The sequence below is a fragment of the Eschrichtius robustus genome, chromosome 12 (assembly GCF_028021215.1).
Source record: "Eschrichtius robustus isolate mEscRob2 chromosome 12, mEscRob2.pri, whole genome shotgun sequence".
NCBI classification, from domain to species: Eukaryota; Metazoa; Chordata; class Mammalia; order Artiodactyla; family Eschrichtiidae; genus Eschrichtius; species Eschrichtius robustus.
The window spans coordinates 43,344,370-43,371,658 of record NC_090835.1 but is presented as its reverse complement, the minus strand read 5'-3'; positions in this window follow the sequence as shown (position 1 = coordinate 43,371,658).

Sequence of the window (27,289 nt, the reverse complement as noted above, 5' to 3'; positions counted from 1 at the left end):
GGATCGGGAGGTTGTGGTACCATGCAGAGCAGAATGGGCAATAGAGGTCCAAGGGGCCGGTGATCTGGTGGCACGTCCTCCTTCCTGTCTCCCTCAGCAACAGCATACTCCAGCCTTGGGACCCAGGCCTGCTGAGGCTCAAAGGTTATGACATCTGCCCACGTGACAGAGGCCTGAGAGTAATAGAGTAGGCATTTCTTGCCTTTTTCTTCTTTTATAATTTAATATTGATATTCTATTTCAGCATAGTTTATATACAATGTTGGATTTGTTTGAGTTCTACAGCAAGGTGATGCAGTTATGAATGTAGCTGTACCTGTAGTATTTTGGATTCTTTTCACTGTTCGATTATTGAAGAATATTGAGTGGCGTTCCTTGTGCTATCAGGTGTGTCATCGTTGACGAATTCTTTTTGATACATTAGTGTGTTTTTGTTAATCCGCATCTCCGACTTCATCCTTCCCAGATCCCCAATTTCCCCCTCTGGGAACTGTACACTTCCTTCTTCCGTTCGTGAACCTGTGTTTCCTTTGTATACTACATCCTTTGTATCGGTTTTTAGACTCCACATATAAGTGATATCCTGGGATATGTGTATTTTTGTCTCTAAATTATCAGAATTAGTGAGATCATCTACTACTCCATCCATGTTGCTGCAAATAGCATGAGTTCATTTTCTTTTCTGGATGAGTGATAGTCGACAGAATGTAAGTAGCACAACATCTTTATCCATTCATCTTTCGCTGGACATTTCGGTCGTTTGTATGTCTGGGCTATGGTAAAGAGTAGCACAACGTCCGTTGGGGTGCAAGTGTTTTATTCCAATGATGGTATTCTCAGGTTATACGAACTGCAGTGCGGTTTCCTTATCTCGTGGTAGCTCCAGTTTTTAGTTTAGTAAGGGGCTTGCTAACTGATCTCCATACTGGCTATTATCAATTTACACTCCCACCAACAGCATAATAGGGTTCCCTTTATTGGCTGCCCTCTTGAGCACTTACCTTTTTTAGGCTTTTTGAGGACTGCAGCCAGGGAACACCTCATCTACGTTTCTGTGCATTCTCTAATCATGACAGATCCTGAGCATTTTTTCGTTAGATGTGCTGTTTTTAAAAATACGTGTAAGTACCACTGAGCTCTTGGAACATTTCTGCCTGAGAGTCGGGCCAGATTTGAATTCATTTCACATTTCCTAGCCCAGGAGTTTGCTCGAGGGCAGGGGTCCTTTCCAGCCCCGCAGGCCTTGTGAATGTTAAGTGCCCTGGAGCACAGTTTTTCAAGTTGTTGTTACAGGAAAGCGCCACAATGCGGCAGCACTTCTTCGTGTCCTCTGTGTTAACTTGGGCAAATGCAGCCTTAGAGGGAGTCTTGGTGTTGCATTGCAAATTGGAGTTGAACGTGGCTGAACACACACCACAGGGCTTGTGTGTGTTTACCTCTTCCCCCTTACCCTGCACAGCCAGACCCCAGGCAAATCCCAAGCCTTGCAAATGTGCTATTCGGAGGGTGCTGTGGTTTGTAGGTGGGGCGATTCTAAGCAAGGAGGGTGGAAGTACGAACCCCACTAGCAGGAGCTGTGGAGATACACTGTCTTTTCACAGCTCTTCCCCCCCAGCGGTTCTACCATCATTTGTGTACACTAGGCTTTGCTTACCTGTAAGAGGGCTATCTTGGATTGGGAGGTTGTGGTACCATGCAGAGAAGAATGGGCAATAGAGGTCCAAGGGGCCGGTGATCTGGTGGCACATCCTCCTTCCTGTCTCCCTCAGCAACAGCATACTCCAGCCTTGGGACCCAGGCCTGCTGAGGCTCTAGGGTTATGTCATCAGCCCACGTCACAGAGGCCTGAGGGTAATAGACTAGGCATTTCCTGCCTTTTTCTTGTTTTATAATTTAGTATTGATTTCCTATTTCAGCATAGTTTATATACAGTGTTGTGTTTGAGTTCTACAGCAAGGTGATGCAGTTATGAATGTAGCTGTACCTGTAGTATTTTGGATTCTTTTCCCTGTTAGGTTATTGAAGAATATTGAGTAGCGTTCCTTGTGCTATCAGGTGTGTCCTCGTTGATGAATTCTTTTTGATACATTAGTGTGTTTCTGTTAATCCCCACCTCCGACTTCATCCTTCCCCGTTCCCCAATTTCCCCCTCTGGGAACTCTACACTTCTTTTTCCGTTTGTGAACGTGTGTTTCATTTCTGTACTGGATCCTTTGTATCCGTTTTTAGACTCCACATATAAGTGATATCCTGGCATATGTGTCTTTTTGTCTCTAAATTATCAGAATTAGTGAGATCATCTACTGCTCCATCCATGTTGCTGCAAATAGCATGAGTTCATTTTGCTTTCTGGATGAGTGATAGTCGCCAGAATGTAAGTAGCACAACATCTTTATCCATTCATCTCTCGCTGGACATTTCGGTCGTTTGTATATCTGGGCTATGGTAAAGAGTAGCACAACGTCCGTTGGGGTGAAAGTGTTTTATTCCAATGATGGTATTCTGAGGTTATACGAACTGCAGTGCGGTTTCCTTATCTTGTGGTAGCTGCAGTTTTTAGTTTATTAAGGGACTTGCTAACTGATCCCCATACTGGCTATTATCAATTTACACTCTCACCAACAGCATAGTAGGGTTCCCTTTATTGCCTGCCCTCATGAGCACTTACTCTTTTTAGGCTTTTTGAGTACTGCAGCCAGGGAACACCCCATCTACGTTTCTGTGCATTCTCTAATCATGACAGATCCTGAGCATTTTTTCGTTTGATGTGCTGTTTATCAAAATACGTGTAAGTATCACTGAGCTCTTGAGACATTTCTGCCTGAGAGTTGGGCCAGATTTGAGTTCATTTCAGATTAACTAGCCAAGGACATTTCTCGAGGGCAGGGGTCATTTGCAGCCCTGCAGGCCTTGTGAATGTTAAGTGCCCTGGAGCACAGTTTTTCAAGTTGTTGTTACAGGAAAGCGCCACAATGCGGCAGCACTTCTTCGTGTCCTCTGTGTTAACTTGGGCAAAGGCAGCCTTAGAGGGAGTCTTGGTGTTGCATTGCAAATTGGAGTTGAACGTGGCTGAACACACACCACAGGGCTTGTGTGTGTTTACCTCTTCCCCCTTACCCTGCACAGCCAGACCCCAGGCAAATCCCAAGCCTTGCAAATGTGCTATTCGGAGGGTGCTGTGGTTTGTAGGTGGGGCGATTCTAAGCAAGGTGGGTGGAAGTACGAACCCCACTAGCAGGAGCTGTGGAGATACACTGTCTTTTCACAGCTCTTCCCCCCCAGCGATTCTACCATCATTTGTGTACACTAGGCTTTGCTTACCTGTAAGAGGTCTGTCTTGGATCGAGAGGTTGTGGTACCATGCAGAGCAGAAAGGGCAATAGAGGTCCAAGGGGCCGGTGATCTGGTGGCACGTCCTCCTTCCTGTCTCCCTCAGCAACAGCATACTCCAGCCTTGTGACCCAGGCCTGCTGAGGCTCGAAGGTTATGACATCTGCCCTCGTGACAGAGGCCTGAGGGTAATAGAGTAGGCATTTCTTGCCTTTTTCTTCTTTTATAATTTAATATTGATTTTCTATTTCAGCATAGTTTATATACAATGTTGGATTTGTTTGAGTTCTACAGCAAGGTGATGCAGTTATGAATGTAGCTGTACCTGTAGTATTTTGGATTCTTTTCACTGTTCGATTATTGAAGAATATTGAGTAGCGTTTCTTGTGCTATCAGGTGTGTCATCTTTGAAGAATTCTGTTTGATACATTAGTGTGTTTTTGTTAATCCGCGCTCCAACTTCATCCTTCCCAGATCCCCAATTTCCCCCTCTGGGAACTGTACACTTTCTTCTTCCGTTTGTGAACCTGTGTTTCCTTTGTATACTACATCCTTTGTATCGGTTTTTAGACTCCACATATAAGTGATATCCTGGGATATGTGTCTTTTTGTCTGTAAATTACCAGAATTAGTGAGATCATCTACTACTCCATCCGTGTTGCTGCAAATAGCATGAGTTCATTTTGTTTTCTGGATGAGTGATAGTCGCCAGAATGTAAGTAGCACAACATCTTTATCCATTCATCTCTCGCTGGACATTTCGGTCGTTTCTATGTCTGGGTATGGTAAAGAGTAGCAGAACGTCCGTTGGGGTGCAAGTGTTTTATTCCAATGATGGTATTCTGAGGTTATACGAACTGCAGTGTGGTTTCCTTATCTCGTGGTAGCTCCAGTTTTTAGTTTAGTAAGGGACTTGCTAACTGATATCCATACTGGCTTTTGTCAATTTACACTCCCACCAACAGCATAGTAGGGTTCCCTTTATTGGCTGCCCTCTTGAGCAATTACTCTTTTTAGGCTTTTTGAGGACTGCAGCCAGGGATCACCTCGTCTACGTTTCAGTGCATTCTCTAATTATGACAGATCCTGAGCATTTTTTCGTTTGATGTGCTGTTTTTAAAAATACGTGTAAGTACCACTGAGCTCTTGAAACATTTCTGCCTGAGAGTCGGGCCAGATTTGAGTTCATTTCAGATTACCTAGCCCAGGACTTTGCTCGAGGGCAGGGGCCGTTTGCAGCCCCGCAGGCCTTGTGAATATTAAGTGCCCTTGAGCACAGTTTTTCAAGTTGTTGTTACAGGAAAGCGGCACAATGCGGCAGCACTTCTTCGTGTCCTCTGTGTTAACTTGGGCAAACAGAGCCTTAGAGGGAGTCTTGGTGTTGGGTTGCAAATTGGAGTTGAACGTGGCTGAACACACACCACAGGGCTTGTGTGTGTTTACCTCTTCCCCCTTACCCTGCACAGCCAGACCCCAGGCAAATCCAAAGCCTTGCAAATGTGCTATTCGGAGGTTGCTGTGGTTTGTAGGTGGGGCGATTCTAAGCAAGGAGGCTGGAAGTACGAACCCCAATAGCAGGAGCTGTGGAGATACAATGTCTTTTCACAGCTCTTCCCTCCCAGCGGGTCTACCATCGTTTGGGTACACTAGGCTTTGCTTACCTGTAAGAGGTCTGTCTTGGATCGGGATGTTGTGGTACCATGCAGAGCAGAACGGGCAATAGAGGTCCAAGGGGCCGGTATCTGGTGGCACGTCCTCCTTCCTGTCTCCCTCAGCAACAGCATACTCCAGCCTTGGGACCCAGGCCTGCTGAGGCTCGAAGGTTATGATATCTGCCCTCGTGACAGAGGCCTGAGGGTAATAGCGTAGGCATTTCCTGCCTTTTTCTTGTTTTATAATTTAGTATTGATTTCCTATTAGAGCATAGTTTATATACAGTGTTGTGTTTGAGTTCTACAGCAAGGTGATGAAGTTATGAATGTAACTGTACCTGTAGTATTTTGGATTCTTTTCCCTGTTAGGTTATTGAAGAATATTGAGTAGCGTTCCTTGTGCTATCAGGTGTGTCCTCGTTGATGAATTCTTTTTGATACATTAGTGTGTTTCTGTTAATCCCCACCTCCGACTTCATCCTTCCCCGTTCCCCAATTTCCCCCTCTGGGAACTCTACACTTCTTTTTTCCGTTTGTGAACCTGTGTTTCATTTCTGTACTGGATCCTTTGTATCCGGTTTTAGACTCCACATATAAGTGATATCCTGGCATATGTGTCTTTTTGTCTCTAAATTACCAGAATTAGTGAGATCATCTACTGCTCCATCCATGTTGCTGCAAATAGCATGAGTTCATTTTGCTTTCTGGATGAGTGATAGTCGCCAGAATGTAAGTAGCACAACATCTTTATCCATTCATCTCTCGCTGGACATTTCGGTCGTTTGTATATCTGGGCTATGGTAAAGAGTAGCACAACGTCCGTTGGGGTGTAAGTGTTTTATTCCAATGATGGTATTCTGAGGTTGTACAAACTGCAGTGCGGTTTCCTTATCTTGTGGTAGCTAGAGTTTTTAGTTTATTAAGGGACTTGCTAACTGATCTCCATACTGGCTATTATCAATTTACACTCTCACCAACAGCATAGTAGGGTTCCCTATATTGGCTGCCCTCTTGAGCACTTACTCTTTTTAGGCATTTTGAGGACTGCAGCCAGGGAACACCTCGTCTACGTTTCTGTGCATTCTCTAATCATGACAGACCCTGAGCATTTTTTCGTTTGATGTGCTGTTTTTAAAAATACGTGTAAGTACCACTGAGCTCTTGAAACATTTCTGCCTGAGAGTTGGGCCAGATTTGAGTTCATTTCAGATTAACTAGCCAAGGACATTTCTCGAGGGCAGGGGTCGTTTGGAGCCCTGCAGGCCTTGTGAATGTTAAGTGCCCTTGAGCACAGTGTTTCAAGTTGTTGTTACGGGAAAGTGCCACAAGACGGTAGCACTTCTTCATGTCCCCTGTGTTAACTTCGGCAAAGGCAGCCTTAGAGGGATTCTTGGTGTTGGGTTGCAAAGTGGAGTCGAACATGGCTGAACACACACCGCAGGGCTTGTGTATCTTTACCTCGTCCACCTTACACTGCACCGCCAGTCCCCAGGCAAATCGCAAGCCTTGAAAATGTGCTATTCGGAGGGTGATGTGGTTTGTAGGTGGGGCGATTCTAAGGAAGGAGGCTGGAGGTGGATACCCCACTAGCAGGAGCTGTGGCGATCCTGTGTCCTTTCACAGCTCCTCCCTCCCAGCGGTTCTACCATCATTTGGGTACACTAGGCTTTGCTTACCTGTAAGAGGTCTGTCTTGGATCGAGAGGTTGTGGTACCATGCAGAGCAGAAAGGGCAATAGAGGTCCAAGGGGCTGGTGATCTGGTGGCACGTCCTACTTCCTGTCTCCTTCAGCAACAGCATACTCCAGCCTTGGGACCCAGGCCTGCTGAGGCTCAAAGGTTATGACATCTGCCCACGTGACAGAGGCCTGAGAGTAATAGAGTAGGCATTTCTTGCCTTTTTCTTCTTTTATAATTTAATATTGATTTTCTATTTCAGCATAGTTTATATACAATGTTGGATTTGTTTGAGTTCTACAGCAAGGTGATGCAGTTATGAATGTAGCTGTACCTGTAGTATTTTGGATTCTTTTCACTGTTCGATTATTGAAGAATATTGAGTAGCGTTCCTTGTGCTATCTGGTGTGTCGTCGTTGACGAATTCTTTTTGATACATTAGTGTGTTTTTGTTAATCCGCACCTCCGACTTCATCCTTCCCAGATCCCCAATTTCCCCCTCTGGGAACTGTACACTTCCTTCTTCTGTTTGTGAACCTGTGTTTCCTTTGTATACTACATCCTTTGTATCGGTTTTTAGACTCCACATATAAGTGATAACCTGGGATATGTGTCTTTTTTTCTCTAAATTATCAGAATTAGTGAGATCATCTACTACTCCATCCATGTTGCTGCAAATAGCATGAGTTCATTTTGTTTTCTGGATGAGTGATAGTCGCCAGAATGTAAGTAGCACAACATCTTTATCCATTCATCTCTCGCTGGACATTTCAGTCGTTTGTATGTCTGGGCTATGGTAAAGAGTAGCACAACGTCCGTTGGGGTGCAAGTGTTTTATTCCAATGATGGTATTCTCAGGTTATACGAACTGCAGTGCGGTTTCCTTATCTCATGGTAGCTCCAGTTTTTAGTTTAGTAAGGGACTTGCTAACTGATGTCCATACTGGCTATTATCAATTTACACTCCCACCAACAGCATGGTAGGGTTCCCTTTATTGGCTGCCCTCTTGAGCACTTACTCTTTTTAGGCTTTTTGAGGACTGCAGCCAGGGAACACCTCGTCTACGTTTCTGTGCATTCTCTAATCATGACAGATCCTGAGCATTTTGTCGTTTGATGTGCTGTTTTTAAAAATACGTGTAAGTACCACTGAGCTCTTGGAACATTTCTGCCTGAGAGTCGGGCCAGATTTGAATTCATTTCACATTACCTAGCCCAGGAGTTTGCTCGAGGGCAGGGGTCCTTAGCAGCCCCGCAGGCCTTGTGAATGTTAAGTGCCCTGGAGCACAGTTTTTCAAGTTGTTGTTACAGGAAAGCGCCACAATGCGGCAGCACTTCTTCGTGTCCTCTGTGTTAACTTGGGCAAAGGCAGCCTTAGAGGGGGTCTTGGTGTTGCATTGCAAATTGGAGTTGAACGTGGCTGAACACACACCACAGGGCTTGTGTGTGTTTACCTCTTCCCCCTTACCCTGCACAGCCAGACCCCAGGCAAATCCCAAGCCTTGCAAATGTGCTATTCGGAGGCTGCTGTGGTTTGTAGGTGGGGCGATTCTAAGCAAGGAGGGTGGAAGTACGAACCCCACGAGCAGGAGCTGTGGAGATACAATGTCTTTTCACAGCTCTTTCCCCCCAGCGGTTCTACCATCATTTGGGTACACTAGGCTTTGCTTACCTGTAAGAGGGCTATCTGGGATTGGGAGGTTGTGGTACGATGCAGAGAAGAATGGGCAATAGAGGTCCAAGGGGCCGGTGATCTGGTGGCACGTCCTCCTTCCTGTCTCCCTCAGCAACAGCATACTCCAGCCTTGGGACCCAGGCCTGCTGAGGCTCTAGGGTTATGTCATCAGCCCCCGTCACAGAGGCCTGAGGGTAATAGAGTAGGCATTTACTGCCTTTTTCTTGTTTTATAATTTAGTATTGATTTCCTATTTCAGCATAGGTTATATACAGTGTTGTGTTTGAGTTCTACAGCAAGGTGATGAAGTTATGAATGTAGCTGTACCTGTAGTATTTTGGATTCTTTTCCCTGTAGGTTATTGAAGAATATTGAGTAGCGTTCCTTGTGCTATCAGGTGTGTCATCATTGATGAATTCTTTTTGATACATTAGTGTGTTTCTGTTAATCCCCACCTCCGACTTCATCCTTCCTCGTTCCCCAATTTCCCCCTCTGGGAACTCTACACTTCTTTTTTCCGTTTGTGAACCTGTGTTTCATTTCTGTACTAGATCCTTTGTATCCGTTTTTAGACTCCACATATAAGTGATATCCTGGCATATGTGTCTTTTTGTCTCTAAATTACCAGAATTAGTGAGATCATCTACTGCTCCATCCACGTTGCTGCAAATAGCATGAGTTCATTTTGCTTTCTGGATGAGTGATAGTCGCCAGAATGTAAGTAGCACAACATCTTTATCCATTCATCTCTCGCTGGACATTTCGGTCGTTTGTATATCTGGGCTATGGTAAAGAGTAGCACAACGTCCGTTGGGGTGCAAGTGTTTTATTCCAATGATGGTATTCTGAGGTTATACGAGCTGCAGTGCGGTTTCCTTATCTTGTGGTAGCTGCAGTTTTTAGTTTATTAAGGGACTTGCTAACTGATCTCCATACTGGCTATTATCAATTTACACTCTCACCAACAGTATAGTAGGGTTCCCTTTATTGCCTGCCCTCTTGAGCACTTACTCTTTTTAGGCTTTTTGAGTACTGCAGCCAGGGAACACCTCATCTACGTTTCTGTGCATTCTCTAATCATGACAGACCCTGAGCATTTTTTCGTTTGATGTGCTGTTTTTCAAAATACGTGTAAGTACCACTGAGCTCTTGAGACATTTCTGCCTGAGAGTTGGGCCAGATTTGAGTTCATTTCAGATTAACTAGCCAAGGACATTTCTCGAGGGCAGGGGTCGTTTGCAGCCCTGCAGGCCTTGTGAATGTTAAGTGCCCTTGAGCACAGTGTTTCAAGTTGTTGTTACGGGAAAGCGCCACAAGACGGCAGCACTTCTTCATGTCCTCTGTGTTAACTTAGGCAAAGGCAGCCTTAGAGGGATTCTTGGTGTTGGGTTGCAAAGTGGAGTCGAACATGGCTGAACACACACCGCAGGGCTTGTGTATCTTTACCTCGTCCCCCTTACACTGCACCGCCAGTCCCCAGGCAAATCGCAAGCCTTGAAAATGTGCTATTCGGAGGGTGATGTGGTTTGTAGGTGGGGCGATTCTAAGGAAGGAGGCTGGAGGTGGATACCCCACTAGCAGGAGCTGTGGCGATCCTGTGTCCTTTCACAGCTCCTCCCTCCCAGCGGTTCTACCATCATTTGGGTACACTAGGCTTTGCTTACCTGTAAGAGGTCTGTCTTGGATCGAGAGGTTGTGGTACCATGCAGAGCAGAAAGGGCAATAGAGGTCCAAGGGGCCGGTGATCTGGTGGCACGTCCTCCTTCCTGTCTCCCTCAGCAACAGCATACTCCAGCCTTGGGACCCAGGCCTGCTGAGGCTCGAAGGTTATGACATCTGCCCACGTGACAGAGGCCTGAGAGTAATAGAGTAGGCATTTCTTGCCTTTTTCTTCTTTTATAATTCAATATTGATTTTCTATTTCAGCATAGTTTATATACAATGTTGGATTTGTTTGAGTTCTACAGCAAGGTGATGCAGTTATGAATGTAGCTGTACCTGTAGTATTTTGGATTCTTTTCACTGTTCGATTATTGAAGAATATTGAGTAGCGTTCCTTGTGCTATCAGGTGTGTCGTCGTTGACGAATTCTTTTTGATACATTAGTGTGTTTTTGTTAATCCGCACCTCCGACTTCATCCTTCCCAGATCCCCAATTTCCCCCTCTGGGAACTGTACACTTCCTTCTTCCGTTTGTGAACCTGTGTTTCCTTTGTATACTACATCCTTTGTATCGGTTTTTAGACTCCACATATAAGTGATATCCTGGGATATGTGTCTTTTTGTCTCTAAATTATCAGAATTAGTGAGATCATCTACTGCTCCATCCATGTTGCTGCAAATAGCATGAGTTCATTTTGTTTTCTGGATGAGTGATAGTCGCCAGAATGTAAGTAGCACAACATCTTTATCCATTCATCTTTCGCTGGACATTTCGGTCGTTTGTATGTCTGGGCTATGGTAAAGAGTAGCACAACGTCCGTTGGGGTGCAAGTGTTTTATTCCAATGATGGTATTCTCAGGTTATACGAACTGCAGTGCGGTTTCCTTATCTCATGGTAGCTCCAGTTTTTAGTTTAGTAAGGGACTTGCTAACTGATGTCCATACTGGCTATTATCAATTTACACTCCCACCAATGCATAGTAGGGTTCCCTTTATTGGCTGCCTTCTTGAGCACTTACTCTTTTTAGGCTTTTTGAGGACTGCAGCCAGGGAACACCTCGTCTACTTTTCTCTGCATTCTCTAACCATGACAGATCCTGAGCATTTTTTCGTTTGATGTGCTGTTTTTAAAAATACGTGTAAGTACCACTGAGCTCTTGGAACATTTCTGCCTGAGAGTCGGGCCAGATTTGAATTCATTTCACCTTACCTAGCCCAGGAGTTTGCTCGAGGGCAGGGGTCCTTTGCAGCCCCGCAGGCCTTGTGAATATTAAGTGCCCTGGAGCACAGTTTTTCAAGTTGTTGTTACAGGAAAGCGCCACAATGCGGCAGCACTTCTTCATGTCCTCTGTATTAACTTCGGCAAAGGCAGCCTTAGAAGGATTCTTGGTGTTGGGTTGCAAAGTGGAGTTGAACATGGCTGAACACACACCGCAGGGCTTGTGTATCTTTACCTCGTCCCCCTTAGACTGCACCGCCAGTCCCCAGGCAAATCGCAAGCCTTGAAAATGTGCTATTCGGAGGGTGATGTGGTTTGTAGGTGGGGCGATTCTAAGGAAGGAGGCTGGAGGTGGATACCCCACTAGCAGGAGCTGTGGCGATCCTGTGTCCTTTCACAGCTCCTCCCTCCCAGCGGTTCTACCATCATTTGGGTACACTAGGCTTTGCTTACCTGTAAGAGGTCTGTCTTGGATCGAGAGGTTGTGGTACCATGCAGAGCAGAAAGGGCAATAGAGGTCCAAGGGGCCGGTGATCTGGTGGCACGTCCTCCTTCCTGTCTCCCTCAGCAACAGCATACTCCAGCCTTGGGACCCAGGCCTGCTGAGGCTCGAAGGTTATGACATCTGCCCACGTGACAGAGGCCTGAGAGTAATAGAGTAGGCATTTCTTGCCTTTTTCTTCTTTTATAATTCAATATTGATTTTCTATTTCAGCATAGTTTATATACAATGTTGGATTTGTTTGAGTTCTACAGCAAGGTGATGCAGTTATGAATGTAGCTGTACCTGTAGTATTTTGGATTCTTTTCACTGTTCGATTATTGAAGAATATTGAGTAGCGTTCCTTGTGCTATCAGGTGTGTCGTCGTTGACGAATTCTTTTTGATACATTAGTGTGTTTTTGTTAATCCGCACCTCCGACTTCATCCTTCCCAGATCCCCAATTTCCCCCTCTGGGAACTGTACACTTCCTTCTTCCGTTTGTGAACCTGTGTTTCCTTTGTATACTACATCCTTTGTATCGGTTTTTAGACTCCACATATAAGTGATATCCTGGGATATGTGTCTTTTTGTCTCTAAATTATCAGAATTAGTGAGATCATCTACTGCTCCATCCATGTTGCTGCAAATAGCATGAGTTCATTTTGTTTTCTGGATGAGTGATAGTCGCCAGAATGTAAGTAGCACAACATCTTTATCCATTCATCTCTCGCTGGACATTTCGGTCGTTTGTATGTCTGGGCTATGGTAAAGAGTAGCACAACGTCCGTTGGGGTGCAAGTGTTTTATTCCAATGATGGTATTCTCAGGTTATACGAACTGCAGTGCGGTTTCCTTATCTCGTGGTAGCTCCAGTTTTTAGTTTAGTAAGGGACTTGCTAACTGATATCCATACTGGCTTTTGTCAATTTACACTCCCACCAACAGCATAGTAGGGTTCCCTTTATTGGCTGCCCTCTTGAGCAATTACTCTTTTTAGGCTTTTTGAGGACTGCAGCCAGGGAACACCTCGTCTACGTTTCAGTGCATTCCCTAATCACGACAGATCCTGAGCATCTTTTCATTTGATGTGCCGTTTTTTAAAAAGCGTGTAAGTACCACTGAGCTCTTGAAACATTTATGCCTGAGAGTCGCGCCAGATTTGAATTCATTTCACATTACCTAAGCCAGTACTTTGCTCGAGGGCAGGGGTCGTTTGCAGCCCGGCAGGCCTTGTGAATATTAAGTGCCCTGGAGCACAGTTTTTCAAGTTGTTGTTACAGGAAAGCGCCACAATGCGGCAGCACTTCTTTGTGTCCTCTGTGTTAACTTGGGTAAACAGAGCCTTAGAGAGAGTCTTGGTGTTGGGTTGCAAATTGGAGTTGAATGTGGCTGAACACACACCACAGGGCTTGTGTGTGTTTACCTCTTCCCCCTTACCCTGCACAGCCAGACCCCAGGCAAATCCCAAGCCTCGCAAATCTGCTATTTCGAGGGTGCTGTGGTTTGTAGGTGGGGCGATTTTAAGCAAGGAGGGTGGAAGTACGAACCCCAATAGCAGGAGCTGTGGAGATACAATGTCTTTTCACAGCTCCTCCCTCCCAGCGGTTCTATCATCATTTGGGTACACTAGGCTTTGCTTACCTGTAAGAGGTCTGTCTTGGATCGGGAGGTTATGGTACCACGCAGAACAGAATGGGCAATAGAGGTCCAAGTGGCCGGTCATCTGGTGGCAGGTCCTCCTTCCTGTCTCCCTCAGCAACAGCATACTCCAGTCTTGGGACCCAAGCCTGCTGAGGCTCCAGGGTTGTGACATCAGCCCACGTCACAGAGGCCTGAGGGTAATAGAGTAGGCATTTCTTACCTTTTTCTTGTTTTATAATTTAATATTGATTTTCTATTTCAGCATAGTTATGTACAGTGTTGTGTTTGAGTTCTACAGCAAGGTGATGAAGTTATGAATATAGCTGTACATGTAGTATTTTGGATTCTTTTCATTGTTAGATTATTGAAGCATATTGAGTAGCGTTCCTTGTGCTATCAGGTGTGTCATCGTTGATGAATTCTTCTTGATACATTAGTGAGTTTCTGTTAATCTCCCCCTCCGACTTCATTCTTCCCCGATCACCAATTTCACCCTCTGGGAGCTCTACACTTCTTTTTTCCGTTTGTGAACCTGTGTTTCCTTTGTGTAGTACATCCTTTGTATCCGTTTTTAGACTCCACATATAAGTGATGTCCTGGGATATGTGTCTTTTGGTCTCTAAATTACCAGAATTAGTGAGATCATCTACTGCTCCATCCGTGTTGATGCAAATAGCATGAGTTCCTTTTGTTTTCTGGATGAGTGATAGTCGCCAGAGTATAAGTAGCACAACATCTTTATCCATTCATCTCTTGCTGGACATTTCGGTCGTTTGCATGTCTGGGCTATGGTAAAGAGTAGCACAATGTCCGTTGGCGTGCAAGTGTTTTATTCCAAAGATGGTAGTCTCTGGTTATATGACCTGGAGTGCGGTTTCCGTATCTTGTGGTAGCTCCAGTTTTTAGTTTAGTATGGGACTTGCTTACTGAACTCCATACTAGCTGTTATCAATTTACATTCCCACCACAGTACAGTAGGGTTCCCTTTATTGGCTGCCCTCTTGAGCACTTACTCTTTTTAGGCTTTTTGAGGACTGCAGCCAGGGAACACCTCGTCTACGTTTCTGTGCATTCTCTAATCATGACAGATCCTGAGCATTCTTTCATTTGATGTGCTGTTTTTAAAAAGACGTGTAAGTACCACTGAGCTCTTGAAACATTTCTGCCTGAGAGTCGGGCCAGATTTGAGTTCATTTCAGATTAACTAGCCAAGGACATTTCTCGAGGACAGGGGTCGTTTGCAGCCCCGCAGGCCTTGTGAATGTTAAGTGCCCTTGAGCACAGTTTTTCACGTTGTTGTTACGGGAAAAGGCCACAAGGCGGCAGCACTTCTTCATGTCCTCTGTGTTAACTTGGGCAAACACAACCTTAGAGGGAGTCTTGGTGTTGGGTTGCAAATTGGAGTCGAACGTGAATGAACACACAACGCAGGGCTTGTGTATCTTTACCTAGTCCCCCTTACACTGCACCGCCAGTCCCCAGGCAAATCCCAAGCCTTGCAAATGTGCTATTCTGAGGGTGCTGTGGTTTGTAGGTGGGGCGATTCTAAGGAAGGAGGCTGGAGGTGGATACCCCACTAGCAGGAGCTGTGGAGATCCAGTGTCCTTTCACAGCTCCTCCCTCCCAGCGGTTCTACCATCATTTGGGTACACTAGGCTTTGCTTACCTGTAAGAGGTCTGTCTTGGATCGGGAGGTTGTGGTACCACGCAGAGCAGAATGGGCAATAGAGGTCCAAGGGCCGGTGATCTGGTGGCACGTCCTCCTTCCTGTCTCCCTCAGCAACAGCATACTCCAGCCTTGGGACCCAGGCCTGCTGAGGCTCTAAGGTTGTGACATCAGCCCACGTCACAGAGGCGTGAGGGTAATAGAGTAGGCATTTCTTACCTTTTTCTTGTTTTATAATTTAATATTGATTTTCTATTTCAGCATAGTTTATGTACAGTGTTGTGTTTCAGTTCTATAGCAAGTTGATGCAGTTATGAATGTAGCTGTACCTGTAGTATTTCGGATTCTTTTCCCTGTTAGGTTATTGAAGAATATTGAGTAGCGTTCCCTGTGCTATCAGGTGTGTCATCGTTGATGAACCCTTTTTGATACATTAGTGTGTTTCTGTTAATGCCAACCTCTTCCTTCATCTTTCTCCGATTCCCATTTTCCCCCAATGGTAACTCTACATTTTGTGTCTCCGTTTGTGAGTCTCTGTTTGCTCTGTACATTACGTTCCTTGGTCTCCATTTTTCGACTGCACATGTAAGTGATATCCTGGGATATGTGTCTTTCTGTCTCTAATTTTCCAGAATTAGTGAGATCGTCTACTGCTCCATCCATGCTGCTACAAATAGCATGAGTTCATTTTGTTGTCTGGATGAGTGACAGTCCAGGGGGTATATGTAGCACAATTTCTTTATCCAATCATCTCTCGCTGGACATTTTGGTCGTTTGGGTGTCTTGGCGATGGCAAAGAGTACCACAAGGACCGTTAGGGGGGCAAGTGTTTTATTACAATGATGGTATTCTCTTGTTATACAAACTGGAGTGGGGATGCCAAATCTCGTGGTAGCTCCAGTTTACAGTTTAGTAAGAAACATGCCTACTGTCCTCCATACTGGTTGTTAGCAATTTACATTTCCACCAACAGCATAGTAGGATCCCCTTTTCTGCCTGCACTGTTGAGCAGTTACTCTTTTTAGGTTTTTGAGGACTGCAGCAAGGGAACACCTCTTCTACGTTTATGTGCATTCCCTAAAAATGACAGATCCTGAGCATCTTTTCATTTGATGTGCTGTTTTTTAAAAAGCTTGTGAGTACCACTGAGCTCTTGAAACATTTCTGCCTGGGAGTCGGGCCTGATTTGAATTCATGGCAGATTACCTAGCCCAGGATACTTCTCCTGGGCAAGCGTCATTTGCAGCCCCGCAGGTCAGAGGCCTTGTGAATGTTAAGTGCCCTTGATCACAGTTTTTAAAGTTGTTGTTACAGGAAAGCGCCACAAGTCGGCAGCACTGCCTCGTGTCCTCTGTGTTAACTTGGGCAAACAAAGCCTTAGACCTAGTCTTGTTGTTGGGTTGGAAATTTGAACGGAACGTGGCTGAACACACACTGTAGGGCTTCTCTATTTTTACCTCTTCACCCTAATGCTTTACCACCCTCGCCCACGCAAATCTGAGCAGTGCAAATGTGCTATTATGAAGGTGCTATGGTTCGTAGGTGAGGCGAATCTAAGGAAGTAGCCTGGAGGTGCGAACCCCACCAGCAGTAGCCCTGAAGATCCGTTGCCTTTTCACAGCTCTTCCCTCCCAGCGGGTGCAGCATCGTTTGGATACACTAGGCCTTGCTTAGCTGTAAGTGTGCTGGCGTTGATCGAGAGTAAGTGCTGAAGAGGCCAGGCAGAAAAGGGAAACCTACTATGCTTTTGGTGGAAATATAAATTGGTAACACCCAGTATGGCGATCAGTAGGCAATTTCCTTATTAAACTAACAACTGGAGGTACCAAGAGATTCGGCAACCAGATTCCAGTTCATATAATCAGAGAACACCATCATTGGAATAAAACACTTGCACCCCCAATGGTCGTTGTGGAACACTTTCCCATAGCCCAGCCACACAAACGAACAAAATATCCAGCGCAAGATGAATGGATAAAGAATTTGTGCTACGTATACTCCCTCGACTGTCACTCACCCTGGGAACAAAATGAACTCATGCTATTTGTAGCAACATGGATGGAGCAGTAGATGATATCACTAATTCTGGTATATTAGGGACAGAAAGACACATATCCAGCATATCACTTTCAGGTACAGTCGAAAAATGGATACAAAGGAAGTAATGTACAGTGCAAACACAGACTCACAAACTGAGACACGAAACGTAGATTTACCATAGGGGGAAATTGGGGATCGGAAAAAGATGAAGTAGGATGTTGGGATTAACAGAAACACCCTAATATTTAAAAAAACGTCAACAACGGCGACCCTACTAATAGCACAGGGATCTCTAATCAACACTCGTCAATAACCTAACATGGAAAAAAATCCAAAATTGTTAAGGTACAGCTACATATATATCTGCATCAGGTTGCTGTCGAACTCAAACAAACACAACCTTGTATATAAACCATGCTGAAATAGAAAATAAGTATTAAATTATAACACAAGAAAAAGGCAAGAAATGCCTACTATATTACCCTCAGGCCTATGTGACGTGGACTGGTGTCACATCTCTGTTGCCTCAGCAGGCCTGGGTCCCAATGCAGGAGTATGCTGGTGCTGAGGGAGCCAGGGAGGAGGACGTGCCAGCAGATCAGCACCCCCTCAGACCTCTATTGCCCATTCTCCTCTGCATGGTAGCACAGTCTCCCGATCCAAGCCAGCCCTCTTACAACTAAGCCAAGCCTAGTGTACCCAAATGATGGTCGACCAGCTGGGAGGGAAGAGCTGTGAAAAGACACAGGATCTCCACAGCTACTGCTGGTGGGGTTCCCACCTCCAGCGTACTTCTTTAGATTCGCCTCGCCTACGAACCACAGCACCTTCAGCATAGCACATTTGCACTGCTTGGAATGTGCGTGGGTGAGGGTGGTGCAGCATTAGGGGGAAGAGGTAAAGATACCCATGCCCTGTGGTGTGTGTTCACCCAGGTTCCATTCAAATATCCAACCCAACAAAAAGACTACCTCTAAGGCTCCGTTTGCCCAAGTTACCAGATAGGGCACGAAAAAGTGCTGCCGCTTTGTGATGCTTCCCTGTAACAAGAATTTAAAAACTGTGCTCAAGGGCACTTAACTTTCACAAGGCCTGCGACCTGCGGGCATGCAAATGACCCCTAACCTCAGGAAATGTCCATGGCTAGGTAATCTGAAAAGAATTCAAATCAGGACCGACTCTCAGGCAGAAAAGTTTCAACAGCTCAGTGGTACTCACACGCTTTTAAAAAGACAGCACATCAAATGAAAAGATGCTCAGGATTTGTCATGATTAAAGAATGAAAGTAAACGTAGACGAGGTCTTCCCTGGCTGCATCCTCAAAAATCTTAAAAAGAGTAAGTGCTCAAGAGGGCAGGCAGAAAAGGGAAGCCTACTATGCTGTTGGTGGGAATGTAAATGGGTAACAGCTAGTATGGAGATAGGTAGGCAAGTTCCTTACTACACTAATAACTGGAGCTACCACGAGATTCGGCAACCCCAAACCAGTTCGTATAACCAAAGAATACCATCGTTGGAATAAAACACTTGCACCCTAACGGTCGTTGTGGTACTCTTTACCATAGCCAAGACATGCAAACAACTGAAATGTCCAGTGAGAGATGAATGGATAAAGATGTTGTGCTACCTATACTCCCTCCACTATCACTCATCCATAGAACAAAACGAACTCATGCTATTTGCAGCAACATGGATGGAGCAGTAGATGATCTCACTAATTCTGGTGAATTAGAAGCAGAAGGACACATATCCCACTATATCACTTATATGTGCAGTCTAAAAATGGATACAAAGGAAGTAGTATACAAAGGAAACACAGATTCACAAAGGGAACAAAGAAGCGTACAGTTTCCATAGGGGGAAACTGGGGATCGGTGACGGATGAAGTAGGAGGTTGGGATTCACAGGAAAACACTAATATATAAAAAAGACTTCATCAACGACAACCATCCTGAGAGCACAGGGAACTCTACTCACCATTCTTCAATAACCTAAGAGGGAAACGAATCCGAAATACTACAGGTACAGCTACATATATAACTGCATCAAGTTGCTGTAGAACTCAAACAAACACAACATTGTATATACACTATGCTGGAATGGAAAATAAATATTAAATTATAAAACAAGAAAAGGCAAGAAATGCCTACTCTATTACTCTCTGGTCTCGGTGAACTGGGATGGTGTCACATCCCTTGAGCCTGAGCAGGCCTGGGGCCCCTGGCTAGAGTATGCTGGTGATTAGGGAGACAGGCGGGAGGACGTGCCAGCAGATCAGCGCCCCCTCAGACCTCTAGTGCCCATTCTCCTCTGCATGGGACCACAATCTCTCGATCCAAGTCGGCCCTCTTACAGCTAAGCCAAGCCTAGTGTACCCAAAGGATGGTGGACCCACTGGGAGGGAAGAGCTCGGAAAAGACACCGGATCTCCACGGGTACTGCTGGTGGGGTTCCCACCTCCAGCCTACTTCCTTAGATTCGCCTCACCTACGAACCACAGCACCTTCAGCATAGCATATTTGCACTGCTTGGGATTTGCGTGGGGTCGGGCAATGCAGGGTAAGGGTGAAGAGGAAAAGATACACAAGCCCTGCGGTGTGCTTTAACCCACGTTCGACTCCAATTTCCAACCCAACACCACAACTCCCTCTAAGGCTCTGTTTGCCCAAGTTATCAGAGAGGACACGAAGAAGTGATGCCGCCTTGTGGCCCTTTCCCGAAACAACAACTTGGAAAACCTGTGCTCGAGGGCACTTAACATTCACAAGGCCTCTGACCTGCGGGGCTGCAAATGACCCTTGCCCACGAGAAATGTCCTGGGCTAGGTAATCTAAAATGAATTCAAATCAGGCCTGACCATCAGGCAGAAATATTTCAAGAGCCCAGTGGTACTCACACGCTTTTTAAAAAACAGCACATCAAATGAAAAGATGCTCAGGATCTGTCATGATTAGAGAATGCAAATAAACGTAGAAGAGGTGTTCCCTGGCTGCAGTCCTCAAAAAGCCTACGAAGAGTAAGTGCTCAAGAGGGCAGGCAGAAGAGGGAACCCTACTGTGCTGTTGGTGGAAATGTAAATTGCTAACCGCCAGTATGGAGATCAGTAGGCAATTTCCCTACTATACTAAAAACTGGAGCTACCACGAGATTGGGCAACCCCACTCCAGTTCGTAAAAGCAGAGAATACCAACCTTGGACTAAAACTCTTGCACCGCAATGGTCGTGGTGGTACCCTTTACCGTAGGCAACCACGCAAAAGACCAAAATGTCCAGCGATTGATGAATGGATAAAGAAGTTGTGCTACCTATACTCCCTCGACTGTCACTGATCCAGACAAAATGAACTCATGTTATTTGTAGCAACACGGATGGAGCAGTAGATGATATCACTAATTCTGGTAAATTACAGACAGAAAGACACATAGCCCAGCATATCACTTTCAGGTGCAGTCGAAAAATGGATAGAAAGGAAGTAATGTACAAAGGAAACACAGACTCATAAACGGAAAAAAGAAGTGTAGAGTTACCATAGGGGGGAATTGGGGATTGGGGAAGAATGAAGGAGGAGGTTGGGATTCAATGAAAAACATTAATATATAAAAAAGACTTCATCAACGACAACCCTCCTGATAGCACGGGGAATTCTAATCAATACTCGTCAATACCCTAACATGGAAAATAATCCAAAATATTAAGGGTACAGCTACATATATAACTGCATCAAGTTGCTGTCGAACTCAAACAAACACAACATTGTATATAAACTATGCTGAAATAGAAAATAAATATTAAATTATTAAACAAGAAAAGGCAAGAAGTGCCTACTCTATGACTCTCTGGCCTCGGTGAACTGGGATGGTGTCACATCCCTTGAGCCTGAGCAGGCCTGGGGCCCCTGGCTGGAATATGCTGCTGACTAGGCAGCTGGGGGGAGGACGTGCCAGCAGATCAGCGCCCCCTGAGACCTCTAGTGCACACTCTCCTCTGCATGGGACCACAATCTCGCGATCCAAGCCGGCCCTCTTACAGCTAAGCCAAGCCTAGTGTACCCAAAGAATGGTGGACCCGCTGGGAGGAAAGAGCTTTGAAAAGACATCGGATCTCCACGGCTACTGCTGGTGGGTTCCCACCTCCAGCGTACTTCTTTAGATTCGCCTCCCCTACGAACCACAGCACCTTCAGCATAGCACATTTGCACTGCTTGGAATGTGCGTGGGTGAAAGTGGTGCAGCGTTAGGGGGAAGAGGTAAAGATACACATGCCCTGTGGTGTGTGTTCACCCAGGTTCCATTCAAATATCCAACCCAACATCAAGACTCGCTCTAAGGCTCCCTTTGGGCAAGTCACCAGATAGGGCACGAAGAAGTGCTGCCGCCTTGTGACGCTTTCCTGTAACAACAACTTTAAAAACTGTGCTCAAGGGCACTTAACATTCACAAGGCCTGCGACTTGCCAGCATGCAAATGACCCCTGCCCTCAAGAAATGTCCATGGTTAGGTAATCTGAAATGAATTCAAATCAGGCCCGACTCTCAGGCAGAAAAGTTTCAACAGCTCAGTGGTACTCACACGCTTTTTAAAAGACAGCACATCAAATGAAAAGATGCTCAGGATCTGCCGTGATCAGGGAACGCACATAAACGTAGACGAGGTGTTCCCTGGCTGCAGTCCTCAAAAAGCCTATAAAGAGTAAGTGCTCAACAGGGCAGGCAGAAGAGGGAACCCTACTGTGCTGTTGGTGGAAATGTAAATTGCTAACAGCCAGTATGGAGATAGGTAGGCAAGTTCCTTGCTAAACTATAAACTGGAGCTACCATCAGACTCGGCATCCCCACTCCAGTTTGTATAACCAGAGAATACCATCATTGGAATAAAACACTTCCACCCCAACGGTTGTTGTGGTACTCTTTACCATAGCCAAGCCACGCAGATGACTGACATGTCCAGCGGGAAATGAATGGATAATGAAGTTGTGCTACCTATACTCCCTCGACTGTCACTCAACCAGGGAACAAAATGAACTCGTGGTCTTTGTAGCAACATGGATGGAGCAGTAGATGATATCACTAATTCTGGTATATTAGGGACAGAAAGACACATATCCAGCATATCACTTTCAGGTACAGTCGAAAAATGGATACAAAGGAAGTAATGGACAGTGCAAACACAGACTCACAAACTGAGACACGAAACGTAGATTTACCATAGGGGGAAATTGGGGATCGGAAAAAGATGAAGTAGGAGGTTGGGATTAACAGAAACACTCTAATATTTAAAAAAACGTCAACAACGGCGACCCTACTAATAGCACAGGGATCTCTAATCAACACTCGTCAATAACCTAACATGGAAAAAAATCCAAAATTGTAAAGGTACAGCTACATATATATCTGCATCAAGTTGCTGTCGAACTCAAACAAACACAACCTGGTATATACACTATGCTGAAATAGAAAATAAGTATTAAATTATAAAACAAGAAAAAGGCAAGAAATGCCTACTATATTACCCTCAGGCCTCTGTGACGTGGACTGGTGTCACATCTCTGTTGCCTCAGCAGGCCTGGGTCCCAATGCAGGAGTATGCTGGTGCTGAGGGAGCCAGGAAGGGGGACGTGCCAGCAGATCAGCACCCCCTCAGACCTCTATTGCCCATTCTCCTCTGCATGGAAGCACAGTCTCCCAATCCAAGCCAGCCCTCTTACAACTAAGCCAAGCCTAGTGTACCCAAATGATGGTCGACCAGCTGGGAGGGAAGAGCTGTGAAAAGACACCGGATCTCCACAGCTCATGCTAGTGGGGTTCCCACCTCCAGCCTACTTCCTCAGACTCGCCCCACCTATGAACCACAGCACCTTCAGCATAGCACATTTGCACTGCTTGGGATTTGCGTGGGGTCGGGCAGTGCAGGGTAAGGGTGAAGAGGAAAAGATACACAAGCTCTGCGGTGTGCGTTCAGCCACGTTGGACTCCAATTTCCAACCCAACACCAGGACTCCCTCTAAGGCTCTGTTTGCCTACATTACCAGGGAGGACACGGAGAAGTGCTGCCGCCTTGTGGCGCTTTCCCGTAACAACAACTTGAAAAACTCTACTCAAGGGCACTTAACATTCACAAGGCCTGCGGGGCTGCAAAGGAACCCTGCCCTCCAGAAATGTCCTATGCTAGGTAATCTGAAATAAATTCAAATCAGGTCCGACTCTCAGGCAGAAATGTTTCAAGAGCCCAGTGGTACTCACACGCTTTTTAAACAACAGCACATCAAATGAAAAGATGCTCAGGATCTCTCATGATTAAAGAATGAAAATAAACGTAGACGAGGTGTTCCCTGGCTGCAGTGCTCAAAAAGCCTACAAAGAGTAACTGCTCAAGAGGGTAGGAAAAGAAGGAACCCTACTATGCTGTTGGTGGAAATGTAAATTGCTAACAGCCAGTATGGAGATAGTTAGGCAAGTTCCTTAGTAAACTATAAACTGGAGCTACTACGAGATTCAGCAACCCCACTGCAGTTCGTATAACCAGAGAATACCATCATTGGAATAAAACAGTTGCACCCCAACGGTCGTGGTGCTACTCTTTATCATAGCCAAGACACGCAAACAAACAAAATGTCCAGCGAGAGACGATTAGATAAAGAACCTGTGAGACCTATACTCCACGGACTGTCACTCATCCAAACAACAAAATGATCTCATGCTATTTGTAGCAACATGGATGCAGCAGTAGATGATCTCACTAATTCTGATAAGTTAGAGACAGAAAGACACATAGCCCAGCATATCACTTATATGTGCAATCTAAAAACGCATACCAAGAAGTAGTATACAAAGGAAACACAGATTCACAAACGGGAAAACGAAGGGTAGCGTTCCCAGAGGGGGAAACTGGGGATCGGGGAAAGATGAAGTAGGAGGTTGGGATTCACAGAAAAACACTAATATATAAAAAAGACTTCATCAACGACAACCATCCTGAGAGCACAGGGAACTCTACTCACCATTCTTCAATAACCTAAGAGGGAAAAAATCCGAAATACTACGGGTACAGCTACATATAAAACTGCATCAAGTTGCTGTAGAACTCAAACAAACACAACATTGTATATAAACTATGGTGGAATAGAAAATAAATATTAAATTATAAAACAAGAAAAGGCAAGAGATGCCTACTCTATGACTCTCTGGCCTTGGTGAACTGGGATGGTGTCACATCCCTTGAGCCTGAGCCGGCCTGGGGCCGCTGGCTAGAGTATGCTGGTGATTAGGGAGACAGGCGGGAGGACGTGCCAGCAGATCAGCGCCCCCTCAGACCTCTAGTGCCCATTCTCCTCTGCATGGGACCACAATCTCTCGATCCAAGTCGGCCCTCTTACAGCTAAGCCAAGCCTAGTGTACCCAAAGGATGGTGGACCCACTGGGAGGGAAGAGCTCGGAAAAGACACCGGATCTCCACGGGTACTGCTGGTGGGGTTCCCACCTCCAGCCTACTTCCTTAGATTCGCCTCACCTACGAACCACAGCACCTTCAGCATAGCATATTTGCACTGCTTGGGATTTGCGTGGGGTCGGGCAATGCAGGGTAAGGGTGAAGAGGAAAAGATACACAAGCCCTGCGGTGTGCTTTAACCCACGTTCGACTCCAATTTCCAACCCAACACCACAACTCCCTCTAAGGCTCTGTTTGCCCAAGTTATCAGAGAGGACACGAAGAAGTGCTGCCGCCTTGTGGCGCTTTCCCGAAACAACAACTTGGAAAACCTGTGCTCGAGGGCACTTAACATTCACAAGGCCTCTGACCTGCGGGGCTGCAAATGACCCTTGCCCACGAGAAATATCCTGGGCTAGGTAATCTAAAATGAATTCAAATCAGGCCTGACCATCAGGCAGAAATATTTCAAGAGCCCAGTGGTACTCACACGCTTTTTAAAAAACAGCACATCAAATGAAAAGATGCTCAGGATCTGTCATGATTAGAGAATGCAAATAAACGTAGAAGAGGTGTCCCCTGGCTGCAGTCCTCAAAAATCTTAAAAAGAGTAAGTGCTCAAGAGGGCAGGCAGAAGAGGGAACCCTACTATGCTGTTGGTGGGAATGTAAATTGCTAACAGCTAGTATGGAGAGAGGTAGGCAAGTTCCTTACTAAACTAATAACTGGAGCTACCACAAGATTCGGCAACCCCAATCCAGTTCGTATAACCAAAGAATACCATCATTGGAATAAAACACTTGCACCCCAACGGTCGTCGTGGTACTCTTTACCATAGCCAAGACATGCAAACGACTGAAATGTCCAGTGAGAGTTGAATGGATAAAGATGTTGTGCTACCTATACTCCCTCCACTATCACTCATCCATAGAACAAAACGAACTCATGCTATTTGCAGCAACATGGATGGAGCAGTAGATGATCTCACTAATTCCGGTAAATTAGAAGCAGAAAGACACATATCCCACTATACCACTTATATGTGCAGTCTAAAATTGGATACAAAGGAAGTAGTATACAAAGGAAACACAGATTCAGAAAGGGAACAAAGAAGCGTACAGTTTCCATAGGGGGAAACTGGGGATCGGTGACGGATGAAGTAGGAGGTTGGGATTCACAGAAAAACACTAATATATGAAAAAGACTTCATCAACGACAACCATCCTGAGAGCACAGGGAACTCTACTCAACATTCTTCAATACCCTAAGAGGGAAACGAATCCGAAATACTACAGGTACAGCTACATATATAACTGCATCAAGTTGCTGTAGAACTCAAACAAACACAACATTGTATATACACTATGCTGGAATGGAAAATAAATATTAAATTATAAAACAAGAAAAGGCAAGAAATGCCTACACTATGACTCTCTGGCCTCGGTGAACTGGGATGGTGTGACATCCCTTGAGCCTGAGCAGGCCTGGGGCCCCTGGCTAGAGTATGCTGCTGATTAGGGAGACAGGGGGGAGGACGTGCCAGCAGATCAGCACCGCCTCAGATATCTAGTGCCCATTCTCCTCTGCATGGGACCACAATCTCTAGATCCAAGCCGACCCTCTTACAGATAAGCCAAGCCTAGTGTACCCAAAGGATGGTGGACTCGCTCGGAGGGAAGAGCTGTGAAAACACACCGGATCTCCACGGCTACTCCTGGTGGGATTCCCACCTCCAGACTACTTCCTTAGATTCGCCTCACCTACGAACCACAGCACCTGCAGCACAGCACATTTGCACTGCTTGGGATTTGCGTGGGCGAGGGTGTTACAGCGTTAGGGGGAAGAGGTAAAGATACACAAGTCCTACGGTGTGTGTTCAGCCACGTTCCATTCAAATTTCCACCCCAACGACAAGACTAGTTCTAAGGCTCTGTTTGCCCAAATTACCAGAGAGGGCACGAAGCAGTGCTGCCGCCTTGTGGCGCTTTCCCGAAACAACAACTTTCAAAACTGTGCTCAAGGGCACTTACCATTCACAAGGCCTCTGACCTGCGGGCTGCAAATGATGCTTGCCCTGGAGAAGTATCCTGGGCTAGGTAATCTGCCATGAATTCAAATCAGGCCCGACTCTCAGGCAGAAATGTTTCAACAGCTCAGTGGCACTCACACGCTTTTTAAAAAACAGCACATCAAATGAAAAGATGCTCAGGATCTGCCGTGATCAGGGAACGCACATAAACGTAGACGAGGTGTTCCCTGGCTGCAGTCCTCAAAAAGCCTATAAAGAGTAAGTGCTCAACAGGGCAGGCAGAAGAGGGAACCCTACTGTGCTGTTGGTGGAAATGTAAATTGCTAACAGCCAGTATGGAGATAGGTAGGCAAGTTCCTTGCTAAACTATAAACTGGAGCTACCATCAGACTCGGCATCCCCACTCCAGTTTGTATAACCAGAGAATACCATCATTGGAATAAAACACTTCCACCCCAACGGTTGTTGTGGTACTCTTTACCATAGCCAAGCCACGCAGATGACTGACATGTCCAGCGGGAAATGAATGGATAATGAAGTTGTGCTACCTATACTCCCTCGACTGTCACTCAACCAGGGAACAAAATGAACTCGTGGTCTTTGTAGCAACATGGATGGAGCAGTAGATGATATCACTAATTCTGGTATATTAGGGACAGAAAGACACATATCCAGCATATCACTTTCAGGTACAGTCGAAAAATGGATACAAAGGAAGTAATGGACAGTGCAAACACAGACTCACAAACTGAGACACGAAACGTAGATTTACCATAGGGGGAAATTGGGG